Genomic DNA, 23,666 nt, shown 5'->3' on the forward strand with positions numbered 1-23,666 from the left:
TGTCTTAATAGTGTCATCATTTTTGGGGGGAATCAGATGTGTTCCGTTCTTTTCTGAAGGATGATAAGGTGGTAAGAGCTCGCAGAATAGAGACCCAGGATTTCTAAATAAGAATTTTGTGAACCCTGAGGGTTTTCTCTCATGACTAGTGCTGAAAGATTTGAGGTTCCATGCCCTGTTTATTAGGGGAAGCAGAGTGGTCAATTTATGTAAATATAAGTCCTTCCCTTTGAAAGAATTTGAGTAGAGGTACATTTTAAGTTTAATTTAACTCTTTGCTCCACTAGTAGCCAGTGCAGTTCTTTTATCGACGGCGCAATGTGATCATAATCTCTAAAATGTAACCCTTCTCTCAGTACTTGGTTCAGTATCATCTGTAGACTCCGAATCTCTGGCATGGGACGTGGATGTAGACTACACTACAATAGATGTCCTTTACTTTACTAGTGCACAAGTTTGATCATATTATTGAGCTGTCGTAAAGGAAGCACACATTCTTTCCAGCCTGACAATTTGGATGCTGATGTTGTTTACCACTGGAGTAATCTGTTGGATGAAAGAAAGTTCATGGTCAAACCAAACACCCAGATTTCACAAGGATATATTAAAAATCAACATAGGGACCATAATCTCTGGGTGAAACTTTAAGGCATTATCTATTCTCTGGTAATTCCTAGTTTCTCTGATAATCCACATTTGCTCCACCTTCTCCCACCCTCTGGAGTTACTATCATCCCCAGTATTGCTGTAGACTTAAGTAGAAGAAATCTAGGATTCTTATAATGACAGTCAACGTGAGCTACTACTCGGAATTGTTTGGTACTGGGTATGTGGCATGGTGTGTGCAGTTCCAGTGCACTTTGCAAAAAATGTTCCTTTATTGCTGAGCAGTGTCCGTTTTGGTCTTCAGGCGATTTGTTGCTCTGGTGAGTGGTCAGTAAGGTTTGAGCAGCAGCAAAGATTACAAAAGTTAGGCTGTTTGTAGTTCCATAATAGATTAACTTGTGCAATTGATAAGCGTGAGAAAGTGGATTATTAGTTGGGGTGGTTATGAGACTTCACTTGGGGCTTGATTTAGATCTTGGCGGATTGAGTCCTGCCATCACATTTTCTGCGGTTATCCCACCTGCCGGCTTGGTGGTCCGCCTGCCCTATTTAGATATTAGCAGGTCCACAGATGAAAGACGACCGCATCCCGCCATTACTGCCAGGAAATCTCAACTGCGTTGATGGTATTATTGACAAAAGCGTCTGACGGAGGGACGACTACCAGTTATCGTGCCGGGCGAATAACAATGTGCCTTCCTGCTGATGTGACTGTGGCGGTAAAACCTCCACACCTGAGTAGGCGTAATGAAAGGAATATGAGGCAGAATGCACCTTTTTTTACTTTCACACTTCCTCTTCCTCCATGGACCTGATCTTCTAAGTCCTGACACTGCTGCTTGATGACGAACTAAATCAACTCCATCGTGGACGCAATTGATGGTAAGGTCCATTTTTACCTGTTACCTATTGACTTGTCTGTTAACATTTGCAGTGGACTCGCACATTTATAAATCTCTCTTACAAGCAATAGCATATGTTTGTAATGTTGATGTTTAAGAAAATGAAAGAAACACACCTGCATCATCACATTGTATGTTTTAATTTGGTGCACGCAAGCTGCTTTCAAAAAATGTATATTTGCACAAAAAAGGATATAAAATAAAAATTCAAAAAGTGACCATACAGGTGCGTTTAAATACATTTTGTAAATTGTCACATTAAAAACGTATGCATCACACATCATTGGGATCAGTGTAATCTAACATGATGTAGAAATGGCACATGGCTAAATGTAGCCTTTATCTTATTAATTACCTGTCAAATAAATGTCAGGCCCAGATATGAAGTATTCAACATATACATCCATGTAAAATGTGCCCTTCTCTAATGAAAGCACACTTATAGTAACACATTGAAACAAATCTCTTGTAACATCTATTAGTTGGTGTAAGTGACCATTACTATGATGAAAGCCTGTATCTACATTCATGTGAACATTACATACAATGTTAACCAGTGTATGCACTTAACAAAGTGGACATAAAAAAATGTTGCATGGCCTGCCATCATGGTAAAGAAAAATAAGTTCTTCATATTTTATTCAGAAACATTGCTAGGAATGAAACAATCACACAGGAAAATTGATGCCAGGGCTAATTTGGTGAAATCAAAATTATGGATGTATTGCAAACATTAGGAGAAAACTCACAATAGGATGAATGCTAAATGGCAGTCCATAAATAAGCAAAGGTAAAATGTGCACTGTTACATGGTTACACAAAGCTTGCTTCCTTAATCACTGCCAAAGGCAACCTCCTCAAGAAGGGGCATCTAGTGGGCAGAGCAGATACCTTACAGATCTTACTTGGGAGGAGAGTTATTTGGTTTTGGGAGGGGTGCTCTTGGTTTTGGGAGGGTGGCTTGGTGTTTGGGAGGGGTAATTTTGGATTTAGTAGGGATGGTTTCTGTATTGGGAGGGGTGGTTTGGCCTTTGGAAGTGATTAAGGTAAGGGCAAACAATAAACTTCTACAGAGAAAATGGGTAGGATGTTCAGCAGGGAGTTGGGTTTGTGAGGCACAAGGAGTGGCAGATGCTGAAGAGCATGAGTCTGTTGAGGGTGTAGGTGCCTGTGGGTCTAGTGTATGTCATGCACATTTGGGTGTGTCTTGCTTACTAGGTGTCTGTTTTTTGGTTGAGTGTGAGCTTTTGTGTTTCTTGGGTGTGGGTTTAAAGGTTGGGTGTTGATGGGTGTACTGTGGAGGTGCTGGTTGTGGTGCATGTGGATGTGGTGCATGTAGATGTGGTGGTAAAAGTGGGTGTGGTGGTGGGTGTGGTGTCTGTGGGTGTGCTGGTGGTGGGAATGGTACATGTGGGTGTGGTGGCGGGTGCCGTATCTGTGGGCGTGCTGGTGGTGGTGCATGTGGGTTTGGTAGTGTATGCTGTTTCTATAAACAACCGCAATGGAGCGCACACCGCTAGCCCCTCCTCCGGGTCGCCCCAAGGGAAGCTGGTACATGAAGTTCCCGAGTGGTTCACCCCAGTGGGTGCAAGTAAGTACTTGTTTGATCTCTAGACCCGATACATGTCCCGGGTTTTAAAATATCGCCCGAGACATGGCTCGGGTTTCGGGATAACTTCCCTCCTCAGTAGAGAAAATAGTTAGGGGTGGAAGAGAGGGCCGCCAAGCAACCGTCAAAGGCCTCAGTGCCTGCACTGGCACGCAGGTGCGTCGTCCAGGAGCTCGTCAGCTCAAAGCTCGAGGGAGCCATTTTTATAAACAACCGCAATGGAGCGCACACCGCTAGCCCCTCCTCCGGGTCGCCCCAAGGGAAGCTGGTACATGAAGTTCCCGAGTGGTTCACCCCAGTGGGTGCAAGTAAGTACTTGTTTGATCTCTAGACCCGATACATGTCCCGGGTTTTAAAATATCGCCCGAGACATGGCTCGGGTTTTGGGATAACTTCCCTCCTCAGTAGAGAAAATAGTTAGGGGTGGAAGAGAGGGCCGCCAAGCAACCGTCAAAGGCCTCAGTGCCCGCACAGGCACGCAGGTGCGTCGTCCAGGAGCTCGTCAGCTCAAAGCTCGAGGGAGCCATTTTTATAAACAACCGCAATGGAGCGCACACCGCTAGCCCCTCCTCCGGGTCGCCCCAAGGGAAGCTGGTACATGAAGTTCCCGAGTGGTTCACCCCAGTGGGTGCAAGTAAGTACTTGTTTGATCTCTAGACCCGGTACATGTCCCGGGTTTTAAAATATCGCCCGAGACATGGCTCGGGTTTCGGGATAACTTCCCTCCTCAGTAGAGAAAATAGTTAGGGGTGGAAGAGAGGGCCGCCAAGCAACCATCAAAGGCCTCAGTGCCCGCACAGGCACGCAGGTGCGTCGTCCAGGAGCTCGTCAGCTCAAAGCTCGAGGGAGCCATTTTTATAAACAACCGCAATGGAGCGTACACCGCTAGACCCTCCTCCGGGTCGCCCCAAGGGAAGCTAGTACATGAAGTTCCCGAGTGGTTCACCCCAGTGGGTGCAAGTAAGTACTTGTTTGATCTCTAGACCCGATACATGTCCCGGGTTTTAAAATATCGCCCGAGACATGGCTCGGGTTTCGGGATAACTTCCCTCCTCAGTAGAGAAAATAGTTAGGGGTGGAAGAGAGGGCCGCCAAGCAACCGTCAAAGGCCTCAGTGCCCGCACAGGCACGCAGGTGCGTCGTCCAGGAGCTCGTCAGCTCAAAGCTCGAGGGAGCCATTTTTATAAACAACCGCAATGGAGCGCACACCGCTAGCCCCTCCTCCGGGTCGCCCCAAGGGAAGCTGGTACATGAAGTTCCCGAGTGGTTCACCCCAGTGGGTGCAAGTAAGTACTTGTTTGATCTCTAGACCCGATACATGTCCCGGGTTTTAAAATATCGCCCGAGACATGGCTCGGGTTTCGGGATAACTTCCCTCCTCAGTAGAGAAAATAGTTAGGGGTGGAAGAGAGGGCCGCCAAGCAACCGGCAAAGGCCTCAGTGCCCGCACAGGCACGCAGGTGCGTCGTCCAGGAGCTCGTCAGCTCAAAGCTCGAGGGAGCCATTTTTATAAACAACCGCAATGGAGCGCACACCGCTAGCCCCTCCTCCGGGTCGCCCCAAGGGAAGCTGGTACATGAAGTTCCCGAGTGGTTCACCCCAGTGGGTGCAAGTAAGTACTTGTTTGATCTCTAGACCCGATACATGTCCCGGGTTTTAAAATATCGCCCGAGACATGGCTCGGGTTTTGGGATAACTTCCCTCCTCAGTAGAGAAAATAGTTAGGGGTGGAAGAGAGGGCCGCCAAGCAACCGTCAAAGGCCTCAGTGCCCGCACAGGCACGCAGGTGCGTCGTCCAGGAGCTCGTCAGCTCAAAGCTCGAGGGAGCCATTTTTATAAACAACCGCAATGGAGCGCACACCGCTAGCCCCTCCTCCGGGTCGCCCCAAGGGAAGCTGGTACATGAAGTTCCCGAGTGGTTCACCCCAGTGGGTGCAAGTAAGTACTTGTTTGATCTCTAGACCCGGTACATGTCCCGGGTTTTAAAATATCGCCCGAGACATGGCTCGGGTTTCGGGATAACTTCCCTCCTCAGTAGAGAAAATAGTTAGGGGTGGAAGAGAGGGCCGCCAAGCAACCGTCAAAGGCCTCAGTGCCCGCACAGGCACGCAGGTGCGTCGTCCAGGAGCTCGTCAGCTCAAAGCTCGAGGGAGCCATTTTTATAAACAACCGCAATGGAGCGTACACCGCTAGACCCTCCTCCGGGTCGCCCCAAGGGAAGCTAGTACATGAAGTTCCCGAGTGGTTCACCCCAGTGGGTGCAAGTAAGTACTTGTTTGATCTCTAGACCCGATACATGTCCCGGGTTTTAAAATATCGCCCGAGACATGGCTCGGGTTTCGGGATAACTTCCCTCCTCAGTAGAGAAAATAGTTAGGGGTGGAAGAGAGGGCCGCCAAGCAACCGTCAAAGGCCTCAGTGCCCGCACAGGCACGCAGGTGCGTCGTCCAGGAGCTCGTCAGCTCAAAGCTCGAGGGAGCCATTTTTATAAACAACCGCAATGGAGCGCACACCGCTAGCCCCTCCTCCGGGTCGCCCCAAGGGAAGCTGGTACATGAAGTTCCCGAGTGGTTCACCCCAGTGGGTGCAAGTAAGTACTTGTTTGATCTCTAGACCCGATACATGTCCCGGGTTTTAAAATATCGCCCGAGACATGGCTCGGGTTTCGGGATAACTTCCCTCCTCAGTAGAGAAAATAGTTAGGGGTGGAAGAGAGGGCCGCCAAGCAACCGGCAAAGGCCTCAGTGCCCGCACAGGCACGCAGGTGCGTCGTCCAGGAGCTCGTCAGCTCAAAGCTCGAGGGAGCCATTTTTATAAACAACCGCAATGGAGCGCACACCGCTAGCCCCTCCTCCGGGTCGCCCCAAGGGAAGCTGGTACATGAAGTTCCCGAGTGGTTCACCCCAGTGGGTGCAAGTAAGTACTTGTTTGATCTCTAGACCCGATACATGTCCCGGGTTTTAAAATATCGCCCGAGACATGGCTCGGGTTTCGGGATAACTTCCCTCCTCAGTAGAGAAAATAGTTAGGGGTGGAAGAGAGGGCCGCCAAGCAACCGTCAAAGGCCTCAGTGCCCGCACAGGCACGCAGGTGCGTCGTCCAGGAGCTCGTCAGCTCAAAGCTCGAGGGAGCCATTTTTATAAACAACCGCAATGGAGCGCACACCGCTAGCCCCTCCTCCGGGTCGCCCCAAGGGAAGCTGGTACATGAAGTTCCCGAGTGGTTCACCCCAGTGGGTGCAAGTAAGTACTTGTTTGATCTCTAGACCCGATACATGTCCCGGGTTTTAAAATATCGCCCGAGACATGGCTCGGGTTTCGGGATAACTTCCCTCCTCAGTAGAGAAAATAGTTAGGGGTGGAAGAGAGGGCCGCCAAGCAACCGGCAAAGGCCTCAGTGCCCGCACAGGCACGCAGGTGCGTCGTCCAGGAGCTCGTCAGCTCAAAGCTCGAGGGAGCCATTTTTATAAACAACCGCAATGGAGCGCACACCGCTAGCCCCTCCTCCGGGTCGCCCCAAGGGAAGCTGGTACATGAAGTTCCCGAGTGGTTCACCCCAGTGGGTGCAAGTAAGTACTTGTTTGATCTCTAGACCCGATACATGTCCCGGGTTTTAAAATATCGCCCGAGACATGGCTCGGGTTTTGGGATAACTTCCCTCCTCAGTAGAGAAAATAGTTAGGGGTGGAAGAGAGGGCCGCCAAGCAACCGTCAAAGGCCTCAGTGCCCGCACAGGCACGCAGGTGCGTCGTCCAGGAGCTCGTCAGCTCAAAGCTCGAGGGAGCCATTTTTATAAACAACCGCAATGGAGCGCACACCGCTAGCCCCTCCTCCGGGTCGCCCCAAGGGAAGCTGGTACATGAAGTTCCCGAGTGGTTCACCCCAGTGGGTGCAAGTAAGTACTTGTTTGATCTCTAGACCCGGTACATGTCCCGGGTTTTAAAATATCGCCCGAGACATGGCTCGGGTTTCGGGATAACTTCCCTCCTCAGTAGAGAAAATAGTTAGGGGTGGAAGAGAGGGCCGCCAAGCAACCGTCAAAGGCCTCAGTGCCCGCACAGGCACGCAGGTGCGTCGTCCAGGAGCTCGTCAGCTCAAAGCTCGAGGGAGCCATTTTTATAAACAACCGCAATGGAGCGTACACCGCTAGACCCTCCTCCGGGTCGCCCCAAGGGAAGCTAGTACATGAAGTTCCCGAGTGGTTCACCCCAGTGGGTGCAAGTAAGTACTTGTTTGATCTCTAGACCCGATACATGTCCCGGGTTTTAAAATATCGCCCGAGACATGGCTCGGGTTTCGGGATAACTTCCCTCCTCAGTAGAGAAAATAGTTAGGGGTGGAAGAGAGGGCCGCCAAGCAACCGTCAAAGGCCTCAGTGCCCGCACAGGCACGCAGGTGCGTCGTCCAGGAGCTCGTCAGCTCAAAGCTCGAGGGAGCCATTTTTATAAACAACCGCAATGGAGCGCACACCGCTAGCCCCTCCTCCGGGTCGCCCCAAGGGAAGCTGGTACATGAAGTTCCCGAGTGGTTCACCCCAGTGGGTGCAAGTAAGTACTTGTTTGATCTCTAGACCCGATACATGTCCCGGGTTTTAAAATATCGCCCGAGACATGGCTCGGGTTTCGGGATAACTTCCCTCCTCAGTAGAGAAAATAGTTAGGGGTGGAAGAGAGGGCCGCCAAGCAACCGGCAAAGGCCTCAGTGCCCGCACAGGCACGCAGGTGCGTCGTCCAGGAGCTCGTCAGCTCAAAGCTCGAGGGAGCCATTTTTATAAACAACCGCAATGGAGCGCACACCGCTAGCCCCTCCTCCGGGTCGCCCCAAGGGAAGCTGGTACATGAAGTTCCCGAGTGGTTCACCCCAGTGGGTGCAAGTAAGTACTTGTTTGATCTCTAGACCCGATACATGTCCCGGGTTTTAAAATATCGCCCGAGACATGGCTCGGGTTTCGGGATAACTTCCCTCCTCAGTAGAGAAAATAGTTAGGGGTGGAAGAGAGGGCCGCCAAGCAACCGTCAAAGGCCTCAGTGCCCGCACAGGCTCGCAGGTGCGTCGTCCAGGAGCTCGTCAGCTCAAAGCTCGAGGGAGCCATTTTTATAAACAACCGCAATGGAGCGCACACCGCTAGCCCCTCCTCCGGGTCGCCCCAAGGGAAGCTGGTACATGAAGTTCCCGAGTGGTTCACCCCAGTGGGTGCAAGTAAGTACTTGTTTGATCTCTAGACCCGATACATGTCCCGGGTTTTAAAATATCGCCCGAGACATGGCTCGGGTTTCGGGATAACTTCCCTCCTCAGTAGAGAAAATAGTTAGGGGTGGAAGAGAGGGCCGCCAAGCAACCGTCAAAGGCCTCAGTGCCCGCACAGGCACGCAGGTGCGTCGTCCAGGAGCTCGTCAGCTCAAAGCTCGAGGGAGCCATTTTTATAAACAACCGCAATGGAGCGCACACCGCTAGCCCCTCCTCCGGGTCGCCCCAAGGGAAGCTGGTACATGAAGTTCCCGAGTGGTTCACCCCAGTGGGTGCAAGTAAGTACTTGTTTGATCTCTAGACCGGATACATGTCCCGGGTTTTAAAATATCGCCCGAGACATGGCTCGGGTTTCGGGATAACTTCCCTCCTCAGTAGAGAAAATAGTTAGGGGTGGAAGAGAGGGCCGCCAAGCAACCGTCAAAGGCCTCAGTGCCCGCACAGGCACGCAGGTGCGTCGTCCAGGAGCTCGTCAGCTCAAAGCTCGAGGGAGCCATTTTTATAAACAACAGCAATGGAGCGCACACCGCTAGCCCCTCCTCCGGGTCGCCCCAAGGGAAGCTGGTACATGAAGTTCCCGAGTGGTTCACCCCAGTGGGTGCAAGTAAGTACTTGTTTGATCTCTAGACCCGATACATGTCCCGGGTTTTAAAATATCGCCCGAGACATGGCTCGGGTTTCGGGATAACTTCCCTCCTCAGTAGAGAAAATAGTTAGGGGTGGAAGAGAGGGCCGCCAAGCAACCGTCAAAGGCCTCAGTGCCCGCACAGGCACGCAGGTGCGTCGTCCAGGAGCTCGTCAGCTCAAAGCTCGAGGGAGCCATTTTTATAAGCAACCGCAATGGAGCGCACACCGCTAGCCCCTCCTCCGGGTCGCCCCAAGGGAAGCTGGTACATGAAGTTCCCGAGTGGTTCACCCCAGTGGGGGCAAGTAAGTACTTGTTTGATCTCTAGACCCGATACATGTCCCGGGTTTTAAAATATCGCCCGAGACATGGCTCGGGTTTCGGGATAACTTCCCTCCTCAGTAGAGAAAATAGTTAGGGGTGGAAGAGAGGGCCGCCAAGCAACCGTCAAAGGCCTCAGTGCCCGCACAGGCATGCAGGTGCGTCGTCCAGGAGCTCGTCAGCTCAAAGCTCGAGGGAGCCATTTTTATAAACAACCGCAATGGAGCGCACACCGCTAGCCCCTCCTCCGGGTCACCCCAAGGGAATCTGGTACATGAAGTTCCCGAGTGGTTCACCCCAGTGGGTGCAAGTAAGTACTTGTTTGATCTCTAGACCCGATACATGTCCCGGGTTTTAAAATATCGCCCGAGACATGGCTCGGGTTTCGGGATAACTTCCCTCCTCAGTAGAGAAAATAGTTAGGGGTGGAAGAGAGGGCCGCCAAGCAACCGTCAAAGGCCTCAGTGCCCGCACAGGCACTCAGGTGCGTCGTCCAGGAGCTCGTCAGCTCAAAGCTCGAGGGAGCCATTTTTATAAACAACCGCAATGGAGCGCACACCGCTAGCCCCTCCTCCGGGTCGCCCCAAGGGAAGCTGGTACATGAAGTTCCCGAGTGGTTCACCCCAGTGGGTGCAAGTAAGTACTTGTTTGATCTCTAGACCCGATACATGTCCCGGGTTTTAAAATATCGCCCGAGACATGGCTCGGGTTTCGGGATAACTTCCCTCCTCCGTAGAGAAAATAGTTAGGGGTGGAAGAGAGGGCCGCCAAGCAACCGTCAAAGGCCTCAGTGCCCGCACAGGCACGCAGGTGCGTCGTCCAGGAGCTCGTCAGCTCAAAGCTCGAGGGAGCCATTTTTATAAACAACCGCAATGGAGCGCACACCGCTAGCCCCTCCTCCGGGTCGCCCCAAGGGAAGCTGGTACATGAAGTTCCCGAGTGGTTCACCCCAGTGGGTGCAAGTAAGTACTTGTTTGATCTCTAGACCCGATACATGTCCCGGGTTTTAAAATATCGCCCGAGACATGGCTCGGGTTTCGGGATAACTTCCCTCCTCAGTAGAGAAAATAGTTAGGGGTGGAAGAGAGGGCCGCCAAGCAACCGTCAAAGGCCTCAGTGCCCGCACAGGCATGCAGGTGCGTCGTCCAGGAGCTCGTCAGCTCAAAGCTCGAGGGAGCCATTTTTATAAACAACCGCAATGGAGCGCACACCGCTAGCCCCTCCTCCGGGTCGCCCCAAGGGAAGCTGGTACATGAAGTTCCCGAGTGGTTCACCCCAGTGGGTGCAAGTAAGTACTTGTTTGATCTCTAGACCCGATACATGTCCCGGGTTTTAAAATATCGCCCGAGACATGGCTCGGGTTTCGGGATAACTTCCCTCCTCAGTAGAGAAAATAGTTAGGGGTGGAAGAGAGGGCCGCCAAGCAACCGTCAAAGGCCTCAGTGCCCGCACAGGCACGCAGGTGCGTCGTCCAGGAGCTCGTCAGCTCAAAGCTCGAGGGAGCCATTTTTATAAACAACCGCAATGGAGCGCACACCGCTAGCCCCTCCTCCGGGTCGCCCCAAGGGAAGCTGGTACATGAAGTTCCCGAGTGGTTCACCCCAGTGGGTGCAAGTAAGTACTTGTTTGATCTCTAGACCCGATACATGTCCCGGGTTTTAAAATATCGCCCGAGACATGGCTCGGGTTTCGGGATAACTTCCCTCCTCAGTAGAGAAAATAGTTAGGGGTGGAAGAGAGGGCCGCCAAGCAACCGTCAAAGGCCTCAGTGCCCGCACAAGCACGCAGGTGCGTCGTACGAGAGGTACTAGACCTGATAACGATTTTAGCAGCTTACACAGCAACCCCACACATTTTCCTACTCCCTGCTGACGAGAGGCAACTACCTCGAAACACGTGTCCAGGGATGGCACACGCCACGCATACTTGCATTCACACTCGAGCATAGGTGTATCCGCCGACGCTGACCTTCAGGGACCATTTTCATTGGGGGAACACGCCTGGTAGGTGTAGCAGTGTGCGACCAATCTGGTTTAACTTTATATTCAGGCTCCCTTGAGCCGGTGGAGTCGACGGACTCATGGTTACGCACCTGCGCGCTACGAGAGGTACTAGACCTGATAACGATTTTAGCAGCTTACACAGCAACCCCACACATTTTCCTACTCCCTGCTGACGAGAGGCAACTATCTCGAAACACTTGTCCAGGGATGGCACACGCCACGCATACTTGCACTCACACTCGAGCATAGGTGTATCCGCCGACGCTGACCTTCAGGGACCATTTTCATTGGGGGAACACGCCTGGTAGGTGTAGCAGTGTGCGACCAATCTGGTTTAACTTTATATTCAGGCTCCCTTGAGCCGGTGGAGTCGACGGACTCATGGTTACGCACCTGCGCGCTACGAGAGGTACTAGACCTGATAATGATTTTAGCAGCTTACACAGCAACCCCACACATTTTCCTACTCCCTGCTGACGAGAGGCAACTACCTCGAAACACGTGTCCAGGGATGGCACACGCCACGCATACTTGCATTCACACTCGAGCATAGGTGTATCCGCTGACGCTGACCTTCAGGGACCATTTTCATTGGGGGAACACGCCTGGTAGGTGTAGCAGTGTGCGACCAATCTGGTTTAACTTTATATTCAGGCTCCCTTGAGCCGGTGGAGTCGACGGACTCATGGTTACGCACCTGCGCGCTACGAGAGGTACTAGACCTGATAACGATTTTAGCAGCTTACACAGCAACCCCACACATTTTCCTACTCCCTGCTGACGAGAGGCAACTACCTCGAAACACGTGTCCAGGGATGGCACACGCCACGCATACTTGCATTCACACTCGAGCATAGGTGTATCCGCCGACGCTGACCTTCAGGGACCATTTTCATTGGGGGAACACGCCTGGTAGGTGTAGCAGTGTGCGACCAATCTGGTTTAACTTTATATTCAGGCTCCCTTGAGCCGGTGGAGTCGACGGACTCATGGTTACGCACCTGCGCGCTACGAGAGGTACTAGACCTGATAACGATTTTAGCAGCTTACACAGCAACCCCACATATTTTCCTACTCCCTGCTGACGAGAGGCAACTACCTCGAAACACGTGTCCAGGGATGGCACACGCCACGCATACTTGCATTCACACTCGAGCATAGGTGTATCCGCCGACGCTGACCTTCAGGGACCATTTTCATTGGGGGAACACGCCTGGTAGGTGTAGCAGTGTGCGACCAATCTGGTTTAACTTTATATTCAGGCTCCCTTGAGCCGGTGGAGTCGACGGACTCATGGTTACGCACCTGCGCGCTACGAGAGGTACTAGACCTGATAACGATTTTAGCAGCTTACACAGCAACCCCACACATTTTCCTACTCCCTGCTGACGAGAGGCAACTACCTCGAAACACGTGTCCAGGGATGGCACACGCCACGCATACTTGCATTCACACTCGAGCATAGGTGTATCCGCCGACGCTGACCTTCAGGGACCATTTTCATTGGGGAACACGCCTGGTAGGTGTAGCAGTGTGCGACCAATCTGGTTTAAGTGTATGCTGTTTCTGTTGATGTGCTGGTGGTGGGAGTGGGTCATGTGGGTGTGGTGGTGGGTGCAGTGTTTGTGGGTGTGCTGGGGCAGTGCATGTGGATGTAGGGGTGGGTGTGGTGCTTGTATGTTTGTATGTGCACCTGTGTTTTTTGTATATGTGTGTTTTTGTGTGAGTGTGCTGCTTGTGTCTGTGTGAGTGAGTGTGTGAAAAGCTGTGAGTGTGCTTGGGACAGGTCTGAGAAGAGGGAATTGGGATGAGGAAGCGGCTGGAGGTTGGGCACAAGGTTGGAATGGTTGAGAGGCTGCGGTCAGTGAGGAGGTTAGACCTTGAAAATGCCTCTGTAGGCCAGGCATAGCACTGTGCATGCCTTCTAGGTATGCTATCATGTGTTGAATATGGCAGCCAAGTCTCTGGATGCCATCCGGTAGTGCAATTTGGCCTACACAGATGTTGCGAAGGAGATCAATAGCCTCCTGACTCACGGCAGATGGAGGACAGGGGCAGGGAGTTTTATGCCTGTAGCGAAGTAGACATCACACTTTTTAGGGGTTTGGCTTACTGGGAAGAGCAAGAGGGAGGGTGGAGATAGTACTCTAGGTGGCGTGCAAGGATGTAGTTGTTAGAATTCTAGACTTCCTGTCAAGTCCTAAGCCACTAGGGAGTGCTCGCTGGAGGAGGCCTCTGAAGAATATGTTTAGGAGCTGGTCACCTCCTTTGCATTCCCCTCACCCTCTGTGCCACTGGGTCTCTCGGTGTTGGAGGTGTCAGGACCCAAACCACAGTGGCCAGCTTCTTCCCTGCCTACTTTGACAACTTCTTATTCACCTGCTCCGGATGCTGCCGAAATGACATATACGATAGTTTTATTGCATCTGTGTAAACAGAACTGATCATGAAATTTGAGCACAAAACATTTTACAAGTTTTCAGATTTCACCTGCTTCAAGGCTCTAAAACTTTGGTTCTACATTTGCATAAGCTCATGCATGTAGGCAACATTTTCAGAAACCATTTGGTCACATTTATGTCATTTCCCATGATAGCTCCTATATCATGTATGATCTTGTTTCTTATCCATTATTATGTCTCTCAAGGAACTGTTTAACACCTCGGAATGGTTGGCCTTTGTTGTTTACATACTGAGCTAATATCACCAGAAAGGATATCAGCAAAACAAATACCCTTGTACTGTGTGTACACAAGGCACTAAAATCTGCATGTTTTATTCTTAATAATTGTCAACAAATACTGCAATGTTGTACCAATTTTAGTATAAACTGTATGCAGGTTATATTTGTTTGGGCATTTCACAATGGTGACACTTACTTGAAGAAACTAAAATATATGTCACATGTAAAAATATATAAATGTATTCTGTACTGAAGTTGCTTAGCAATGTATCATATACGCTGATGATGGAAGTAAGAAACAAATATTTGGGTCGATTGACAAATGACATCTACAGCATAAGTATATACATTGCCCTTGAAATATTTCTAATACACTTCAGTACACAGAAAAACATTTTCACATTTGACTTCTAAATATCTTTAGGTATTTGAAGTTTTTTGTATCATTGTGAAATTGTTTCACAAAATATGATGGCTTTAACTGTAGTCCAAAATGTTTAGAACATCACAGTAATTATTACATACACTGGCTCATATAATATAATTTCACCAAGGATTCCACTTTAAATCACAATATGTAACAGATAACACATTGATGCATTTCTACACTTGCCTAATGAGTAATGAGTTTGGCCTGATTTTGAGTTTTCCTGATGGGATGCTCCTACATATATGTGATTGAACATTCCATCTACCAAAATCCCTTTACGTTTCCCATCTGTCTCCATCATTAATTTATCATCTGGATATGAGAAAGGACCTTGCAAAATGGTTTTGGTTATTCGTTATTCTGTTACCAATGTGTACACATTCCTGTCTGTGTTTAAAACAACTATTTGTCCAAAAGCAGACTGGCTTACTCACACATTTGTGAAGGAGTAGACATCATGCAAATTGTTCACTTTTAACATGTATGAAACAGTATTTCTGATGCTAAACACAATCTTGATATGTTTTGATTCCAAGATGAAGCCATTAATTCTGATGTCACTAATCATTTTGGATCATATGCGCACTCTTGTTTGTGTAGAACCCAAACTTACCAATGTGATGTTTGGTACATCCACTTCTTATAAGTGCATAGTGTGCTATTTCACATTTAATAGGGCTACCATTACATCATCCACAAAAGTGATGGAGCATCACACCTGACACAATAAAGACTACTGGCTTGTCTGAAACAACTGTCTCTCATGACATCGAAGAACCTAATGTATATGTGGAGTAAGGGTGCCATGTGTCTGCTCAGACCGGTTCTTTGGTTGTGAATAGGATTCAGATGGGATTATGGCCAATAAATTAATAGAAAAAGCACATTATCATATACATTGTGCAAAACTTACACTTTCAAGAACCCTTCTTGTACTTTGGACATGGGTCACCATTAATGTTGATGGAAAGAATTCTGGCTTAACAACAAAATACTCATGTAACATGTGAAAGTCTGATAAGAATTTACTCACTTGTTGCTGTTTTTGGGCCCTCAATTGCCCATCAAGCCTCAGATAGGCCACCACAGGAATGAGGGCCATTGAGGGTCAGGCTGCGGCGCATGTGCTTCCCACGTTGGGAGGACTGCCCGATCTGGAATTCGGCTGACTTTCTGCTTCAGTGTCGTAAGTTCTCCCACCTCTTGCAATGAATGCTGCGCCACTTGTAGACCCCCAGGGTCCGCACCTTCTGTAAATGGCCTTCCAATTGCCCAGCTTCTGATGGGCGTTGACCTGTATGGATACAAGAAATGAAAGAAAAAACTATGGGCCCGATTCACAAAGGCAATCTGAGACAACAGTCTAACTTTACGACTTTTGGTATTCACAGAGGTCATTTACGAGTCGTATCTTTACGCCCGCATTTGAGCCGGAATCTCGCTCCCGAACCGTAATATTCGCACCCGGGCTGTCCTCTACGGCTCCAGCCGTACTCTATGGCTGGAGAGTGCAAATCATGAACTACATGTCCCATGATGCAGAGGAGCAAACGTTTCTGGGATATGATGTTGGGTCCGGCCACACCCTTTTCCCTACCCAAAATGATTTTCATGACCTCCTCTAACATATCCTATCACACGTTCCAAATGTTCCTTTTTGTAAAAAAATGTATTCTGGCCCTTTGATTACACTTCATCCGGCCCGAGCCTGAGAGTACGGCTGGAGCCAGAGATTACGGCCCGGGTGCGGAGAGTATGGTCCGGGTGCGGAGATTCCAGTCCGACTGCGTAGTAGAGATACAACTCATAAATGACCTCTGTGAATACCAAAAGTCGTAAAGTTAGACTTGTGTCTCAGATTGCCTTTGTGAATTGGAACCAATGGTTTTTGACATTTTGATTGTCTGTATTGATGTAACACAATTTTTCTACATCTATCACAAGGATGACTCATAAGTTACCATACAACATGTGTATTTTCACATATATCAACAGACACTTTTGTAGTGACCTGTTGACTAGCCTCATCCCATGTCATGACCTAAACTCACTAATCCGGGCCTGTGATATCATCTAGCCCAGAGTGCTCCTATATATTCTGGGTTGTGACCTACTTCTGATGAGTGAAAACATTTAAACTACTGAAGGCTGATAAATACTTATGACTTAATGGATACTGGCCACTGTGAGTAAGGGGCATGCAGTTTGGACATGACACACTTTGAAATGGGAGCAAAATCAAATTGTTAGCTCAAGAAGTTAGGTAACTCTCTTTCAATTGATGTCCATTTAAAAGCTTTCAGGGGCATAATTTTAAGACCACCTCATTTTCTGACCTGGCAAGGATATATGCTGATGTGGATATACCTCAGTGCTTCAGTTGTTTGTCCCTGTGACTCAGACCCAGGATGGCCCATGATTCTGACTGAGCATTGTTCATTGTCCGACTCTGCTATTTGCAGCCTGATGATCATGATGTCACATGAACACAGGCTTCCCTTAACGTATACATGAAAAAATGACCTTGTGCCCATCTAATAAGTGATCTCAAGGCTGTGTGCTACTCTGAAGGGGCCTTGAAGCTTGTGGTACCTCCTAAACAGCTGTTTGGAGAGCCCTGATCTAGGCTGAGTGATTTGTGGGACGATACACATAGTTAAAATTTTCACTTGGTTTGTACAGAACACATATTTATGTACAGTTGTGAAGAGTATATAATGTGTTTTATAATTTCCATGATGTGAGTTTTCAACTTATCACAGGTACATCAAACATATACATATATCTCTACATACACACCAAATAAAATGTAGGGCTTTAAACACACAACACATATTAATGTTGTTTTTTAAAATGGTAAAGTGCTTACAAATCCCAAATATCATTGTCCTATGTATGACGAAAAATATATGACATTTAACATCAATCACTACACTTCAATCATTAACTCAAAGGGACATTACAGCCTGTGTTAATGGGGAAAAAAGAGTTGGACAGATTCACGTATGCATTCCAAACATGTCCCTGTTCCTCTAGTGAGCCATAGAGCTGATCATACAAGGAAAGGACCTCCTTTGCCAGCAACTCCAGCTCCTCTGGCATAAAGGTAGGGGCCCTCTCCCCTGCTCGACCTAGCAGCGCTGGTCCTAGAGATCACAAACTGTCAGCCAGACCAACTCCTTGGGATCAATGTAATGCTGAAATAATGCCACCTCTTGATATCCCCAACTGCTGAATGCTGTGATAGCACAGTCAGTGGAGGTGATCAATGAGGGAGGAGAGGAAGGGGACAGCATGTTTCCCAAGTTCACTACAAAGTAATGGCCCTTCCTTTCTGTTGCTCTTTTTCTAACTATACCCTACCCGGAAGGAAGGAATAAGGTTAGAGCTCCTGCTCTTGTTCACTTTCCTTCACCTGGGCAATATCAAAATGCTAAACACACATTAGTATGGAGGTAATGCCTAAAACCTAGATTAAGAGAAATGTAGATTAAATACCAACCCCAACCTACCTAGGCAACGATAGCTTGTACATCACAGGAGAATCTCTTCAGCACTTCACCCCTGTTAAAGAGACATAACCAGAAGGCTTCCTCACCAGGAGTAATTCACTTGACATCAATGTGATTACGCTGGTTTGCCTTGTCTGGTGAACTACTTGTACCAAGCAGGAGTTCCTTCACTCCTGTTTCTATCCTTTTCACAGTCTTGCAAAAATAAATACTTTGACAGTCTCGTACCATGAAACTGAAATATTTATACAGTCTTGCAACATTAACATAGAAATGTATACATTCACAAGCTTCAGAGATCCGAGCAAAAAACATGGTAAACATCACAAGATTCAGATTATGCAGGCCGAGCCCACCTGCATCATGAAATCTCAAGGAGTTGGTAAACCCACAGATAGTGCCTAATCTGAGTGCCTCTATAATAGACCAGAACATGGCACGGTGCAAGTGCGCTCTTACTGCACCATCTATGACAAACTATAACGGCCTGAACCAGAACTGCTACACACAATACTTCCGCTCTGCCTGATACTCTGCAGCACTGCTCTGCTGCCACTTGGCAATGCTGCTCAGTTCCTCACTATTGCTGACGACATAATAACAAGCATTGTACTTAGGAGCAGCCTGGTTTTATATTGGTGTCCTCTCTCCCCCAGCACGGCAGCAAGATACAAGCCTGACATAGTGTTGCCTACAAAAGCCCAATGCCTCAAGGGAGTTGTAGTTCAATAGTCGCTTTTCTTACATTGCCTATTTATAACTGTATCCTGTGGGCAAAATTAAAAACTAGAACACATAATGTTTGTTCAGCAACACTCTGTAGGCTCATATAAGCCCACCGCTTGCGTCAAGGTCTTAAATACTGTGCTAACCTAGAGCATGACCAGTCATAAAGAGGGGGCTTGGTGCTAAAAAGTCAGCGGAATCATGGGGTAGACCGGCAGCGTTCTTCTGGGGTTGCGGAATACTGACACAAACAGCAGCAAAAGTAGAGAAGGTCTTGATGGCTGGAATATTAGGAGGCAAGTGAGCTTTTTTCAAACTGCCACGTACATGTATGTGACGTACGTGGTCTTCGGCAGAGATGGTTACAGCTGTTGGCCTTCGTAAATTGCTTTTACACGTTAGCCCATGGCTGTGTCCGTCATGGTCGACTTCCGCCGCGGATGTCTGATTACAGATCTCCTGACGGCGAGGCCAGGCGGCTGCCGTTTTAGAAGGTCAAATAATTAGTGTGTGACTGTTAAGTGTGTCACCACCACTCTTACATAATCAAACTTTGAAGGACACTCATGTATTTAAAAAAACAAAACATTTACATGTAGTGCGTTACTGTGGTTAAATGTGATATTTGCACGGTGTTGTTTACATGTGCGTTGATGCTATTTTGTCAGAAAAGTCTTTAAAATATTTGGATGTGTAAATGATACATTAGTAATGTATTTGTAAACATTCTTTCAGATTTAAAATATTGACAGCTAAAAAAGGTAATTTTTTAAGTAGAAATGACAAAATAAATGTTATATTTAAATATGTTTAGAAACCACGTATCTTTTTAGATGAAAAATCAAAAAATTTGTGTCAATAATAAAACAAATATTTATGTGGACAATGTTTAAAAATGTCCACAATTATTCCAATGCAGATATTTGAACCAGGGGAGAGTGATGACAGCATCAAGTATAGCACCCATTTCCAGACTTTTTTGACCACGGAAGAATGGAATATAATCAAAAGTTTCTAATTCAGCAGTCAAACTATACAGGATTATGTCATGAGCTGGAGCCTGATCTTCTGCTTCACAACAGAAATCCCACATCTATTACACCAATTGTCAAACTTATGGCAATACATCATTTTGTAGCCACAGGATCATTCCAATACACTGTGGTAGTATGAATGTCACAACCTACTTTCAGTAGTGTGCTACAAGAAGTTCTTTCGTCAATGATGAGACACATCAAAAGCTTCATCCAGTTTTCCCGACATGAGGATTTTGCGAACGGCAGGGCGATTTCCATGCTTTGCATCACCTACCACATGTGGCTGGAGCTGTTGATGGCACGCATATTGCTTTAGTGCCACTACACGCTAGAAAACAAGGCTACCAGAATCTGAAGCACTTCCATTCAGTCAATGTGCAAGTTGTCAGCTTAGATCATTTGTACACCGCAAGTGTCTGTGCAGCTTTACCCAGAACAGGCTATGATTCCTTTGCACTACGGAACAGCAGCATACCCCTGCAAATGTCACAACTTGGATGTTAGAGGGCCTGGCTTGTTGGTAAGTACAATCTGACATAATATTGATTGGGCGATTTCAAGGTGAATCATCTGAAACGGTGTTACACATCTTGTCTCTTCTCTTTTGGCTCCATTTAGGAGACTCAGCTTATCCTAACCGACCATGGTTGTCAGCACTGCTGAGGTATCCAACAATGCCGGGTAAAGTCCACCTCAATGAGGTCCATAGAAGAACACAGAGGCCGGTAGAGTGGGCTTTTGGGATCCTAAAGGCCAGATTTTGCTTTCTGGAGATGACTGGTGGAGCCCTCCTCTACTCACCTGATAAGGTGTGCCAAATCACCCTGGCATGCTGCATGTTGCACAACATAGCCTTGCGACTGAATATTTCTTACATCGCAGTGGATGGAGACCATGGAGTGAGGATCCTGATTGCCCAATGAGGATGATAGTGGTGAAGAGGAAGGAGTTGAATTACGTCAGGATGTCATTGACAACTTCTTCACATGAGTGTAAGTATCTCTTTACATATTATCACATTAACTGTTAAACCGATGTAATGAGGAAAAGTATGTGCTTGATATTTTTTAGGAAAGGCAAGTTCAGGGAAATCCTGGCAACATGTCTTTGTTGATAAAAAAACATTTGACACATTGATGTTTGTGTTCATTTTGATTGTTTATCTCTGAATGTGTTTTTGAAAATATGTCCTCAAAAAGATGACTTTGTAATGTGTCAATTGTATTATGTTTCATTACTCAGCTTTTTGTTTTAATCTGTTTTAGGTATTTTTACCATGTCATCTTCATTTGGAGATTTCAAAGCTGTGACATTTGCAGTTAAATGGTGCTGTTTCAAGGTACAAAGGGACCATGGGTTTTTCCTGTGGAAGACACACACAGACTTTGTTTGTACATATCTTGCACTGAGACAACCTGCACAGTGACTGAATGGAAGTTTTTAATATTACCTCTGAGTTGTTTTCTGTTGTTTGGCGGCACCACGCCTATCTGTGCTGCTTGATTTGCTCTAACCACATGTGGTAGTCAACCAAAAGCATAGTCATCCCCCCTCATATTGGCCAAATGCATATTTTGTGTTAAATGTATGAATATGTTGATGTGTATCGCCACTGTAGGAAAAACTTCTTGTAGCACACCACTTACTGCAACACTGTAGAGGACTTATCCTGTGTCCACAAAATCGAGTACTGCCAGGATTTTTAGATATTGGTTTTATTGTTTTGCAATTCCTATTGTGAGGCAGACGATCTGGCTCTAGCTGATGACATAATCCAATCATTTATTGCCTCTTGAATCTGATTCTTTTCATTATATCCACTTCTTCCATGGTGGCAATGTGTGTATCTGGAAATGTAAAGAGGCCACTGAGTATTTGTGTTATATTATGGTAGAAATTATTGAGAAACATTACCTACTATCAATTCATATATGAATAAACAATCCTTTGATTTTTTACAAATTAAAATGTATGATGGATGGAAAAACAATTGAATGAATTCAGAAAATAACTACAACACCAGTCTTTAACTTTGTTTTGTTTCATTTGTATTAAACAAAAGCAAATAAAGAAGAAGTGTATGTAAACCAAAAAGAAAATCCAAAATGATAAAATGTCAGTCACAGTGAGTGAAACCATACTGAGGCAAAATTGTCTGAAGTCCAATGTTTAAACTACAACTGGCCTCAGAAAGGAAAATGTGTCCCAAAAATAGTCCACAGAGTGAATTGTAGTCACACACTGGAAGAAATTAGGTTTGGCATCTCTTGGTGGTGGAGGTCTGGATACATGTGTGCTCCTGCGATGGGCTGTTGGATCCACGGTTGCAAGGACTGAGGTGGCTGCAGGTGTCTCCATTTGTGGCCGGGGCTCCCTATCTGTGGGTGAGACAGATGTAGTAGGGCCAGATGTAGTTGGACCACAGAAAGGGGAAGATGGTGCAGGAAACCCCCTATACTTATGGTTGTAAATGTCCTGCAACATCCAGTCAGGGAGCCCAAACTGGAGTTCAGGATCCCCATCTGAACATTGTGCTCTGTCTGCAAATGCTTCATGTCCTGGAGCTCTGTAAGAACTAGGCCCATCATGTCTTGGGACTGATGAAGGGATCCCAAGACTTGGTTAATGGCGGCTTGCATGACAATTTCCCCAGTGGCCTCACTATGGTGGCCCTCGGGATCCCTGCCACGACCCCTACCCCCACCAACTTGTGACCTTGAGTCAATGTGCCCTTTCCCACAGGGTCCTGGCTGAACTGCAGATGGTGGTGATGTTTTCTCACCACCAGCCAATACTGAGGGACACAGGATGGGTGTTATGTTGCTTTGGACAGAGGAAGTGGAGGTATCAGTCTTCTGAGGTGTTGTAACAGCTGGGTTGGGAGGTGTAGGTGTGGGCCGATGGAGACTCTCTGTAGCCGTCTGCCCAGGCAGACGAGATAGATCAGGCTGCTGCTCTTCATCCGGACTTTCAGGAGTGAAGTCCACCATGGAGGCTTCATCCTGGGCTAGAGTGGAGGTTTCCTGAGACACAGATGTTAGCCAACGTGCTCTGGCTGTTTGAACTATAATGAATGTAAAAAAAATAATATGTTGTAAAAATTTGGATTACACAGCCAATGACTGTTATGCAAATATAATGTAGCAACCTAAAAGGGAAAAGGAATTGGATATCGTGATTAGACTTTTCAGTGGAAAATAAATGAATTAAAAAAACAGTTTACATTTCGGACAAAACTACTTCAAATAAACGGGTAAGAAGTTGTCCTGAAATGAAAAAAAGAATTAGTAACTATACATGAAATGTACCAACTATTCAACTCAACATAGTAAAGGATACCTGAAAATAACCAGTCCAAGGCCTTTGCAGGCTAAAAAGCAGACATTTATAAAAAATAGAGAGATGTTTAGCATTAGTCATCATATAAACAGTACAGAGTTCAGTTATTACATATGCCACTTTTCTTTAGCATACAATTTTGCCTGCTGTAAATTTTTAAGGGCACCAAATGTTGATTTGTGAAACAAATGACATCAATGATATATTATCACAAGTAAAGGACTACATACAAAATTCAACAGAAACAGGTTTAAAAGGAGAACATTAAAATAGAGATTGACCAATAAATGACACTTTACTATAGGTGAAAATATGATAGAACAGGGAGAATGAGCAAAATGAAATGGCATTATTATTATCACAAAACTGAAACAAGGCATCATTGTAGTTGTAGTTATTTCAATGAGACAGTCACAGCACTTGAAAAATTGTGACTTGAACATACCTTGGGTAAATCTATAGCAGGAAGAGAACCGACATTTACTATGTGAAACACATTTATGTTGTTTGTTATTTGGAGCACAAACACTTACAAGCACCATAAGATCATGTGAAAAGTGATGGCTATTGAAACCTGTTATCTTACATACAAATCAATACATTCAAACAAAAAAACCAAACAGGATG

This window comes from Triturus cristatus, chromosome 3_2, assembly GCF_964204655.1.
Source record: "Triturus cristatus chromosome 3_2, aTriCri1.1, whole genome shotgun sequence".
In the NCBI taxonomy this organism is placed as follows: Eukaryota; Metazoa; Chordata; class Amphibia; order Caudata; family Salamandridae; genus Triturus; species Triturus cristatus.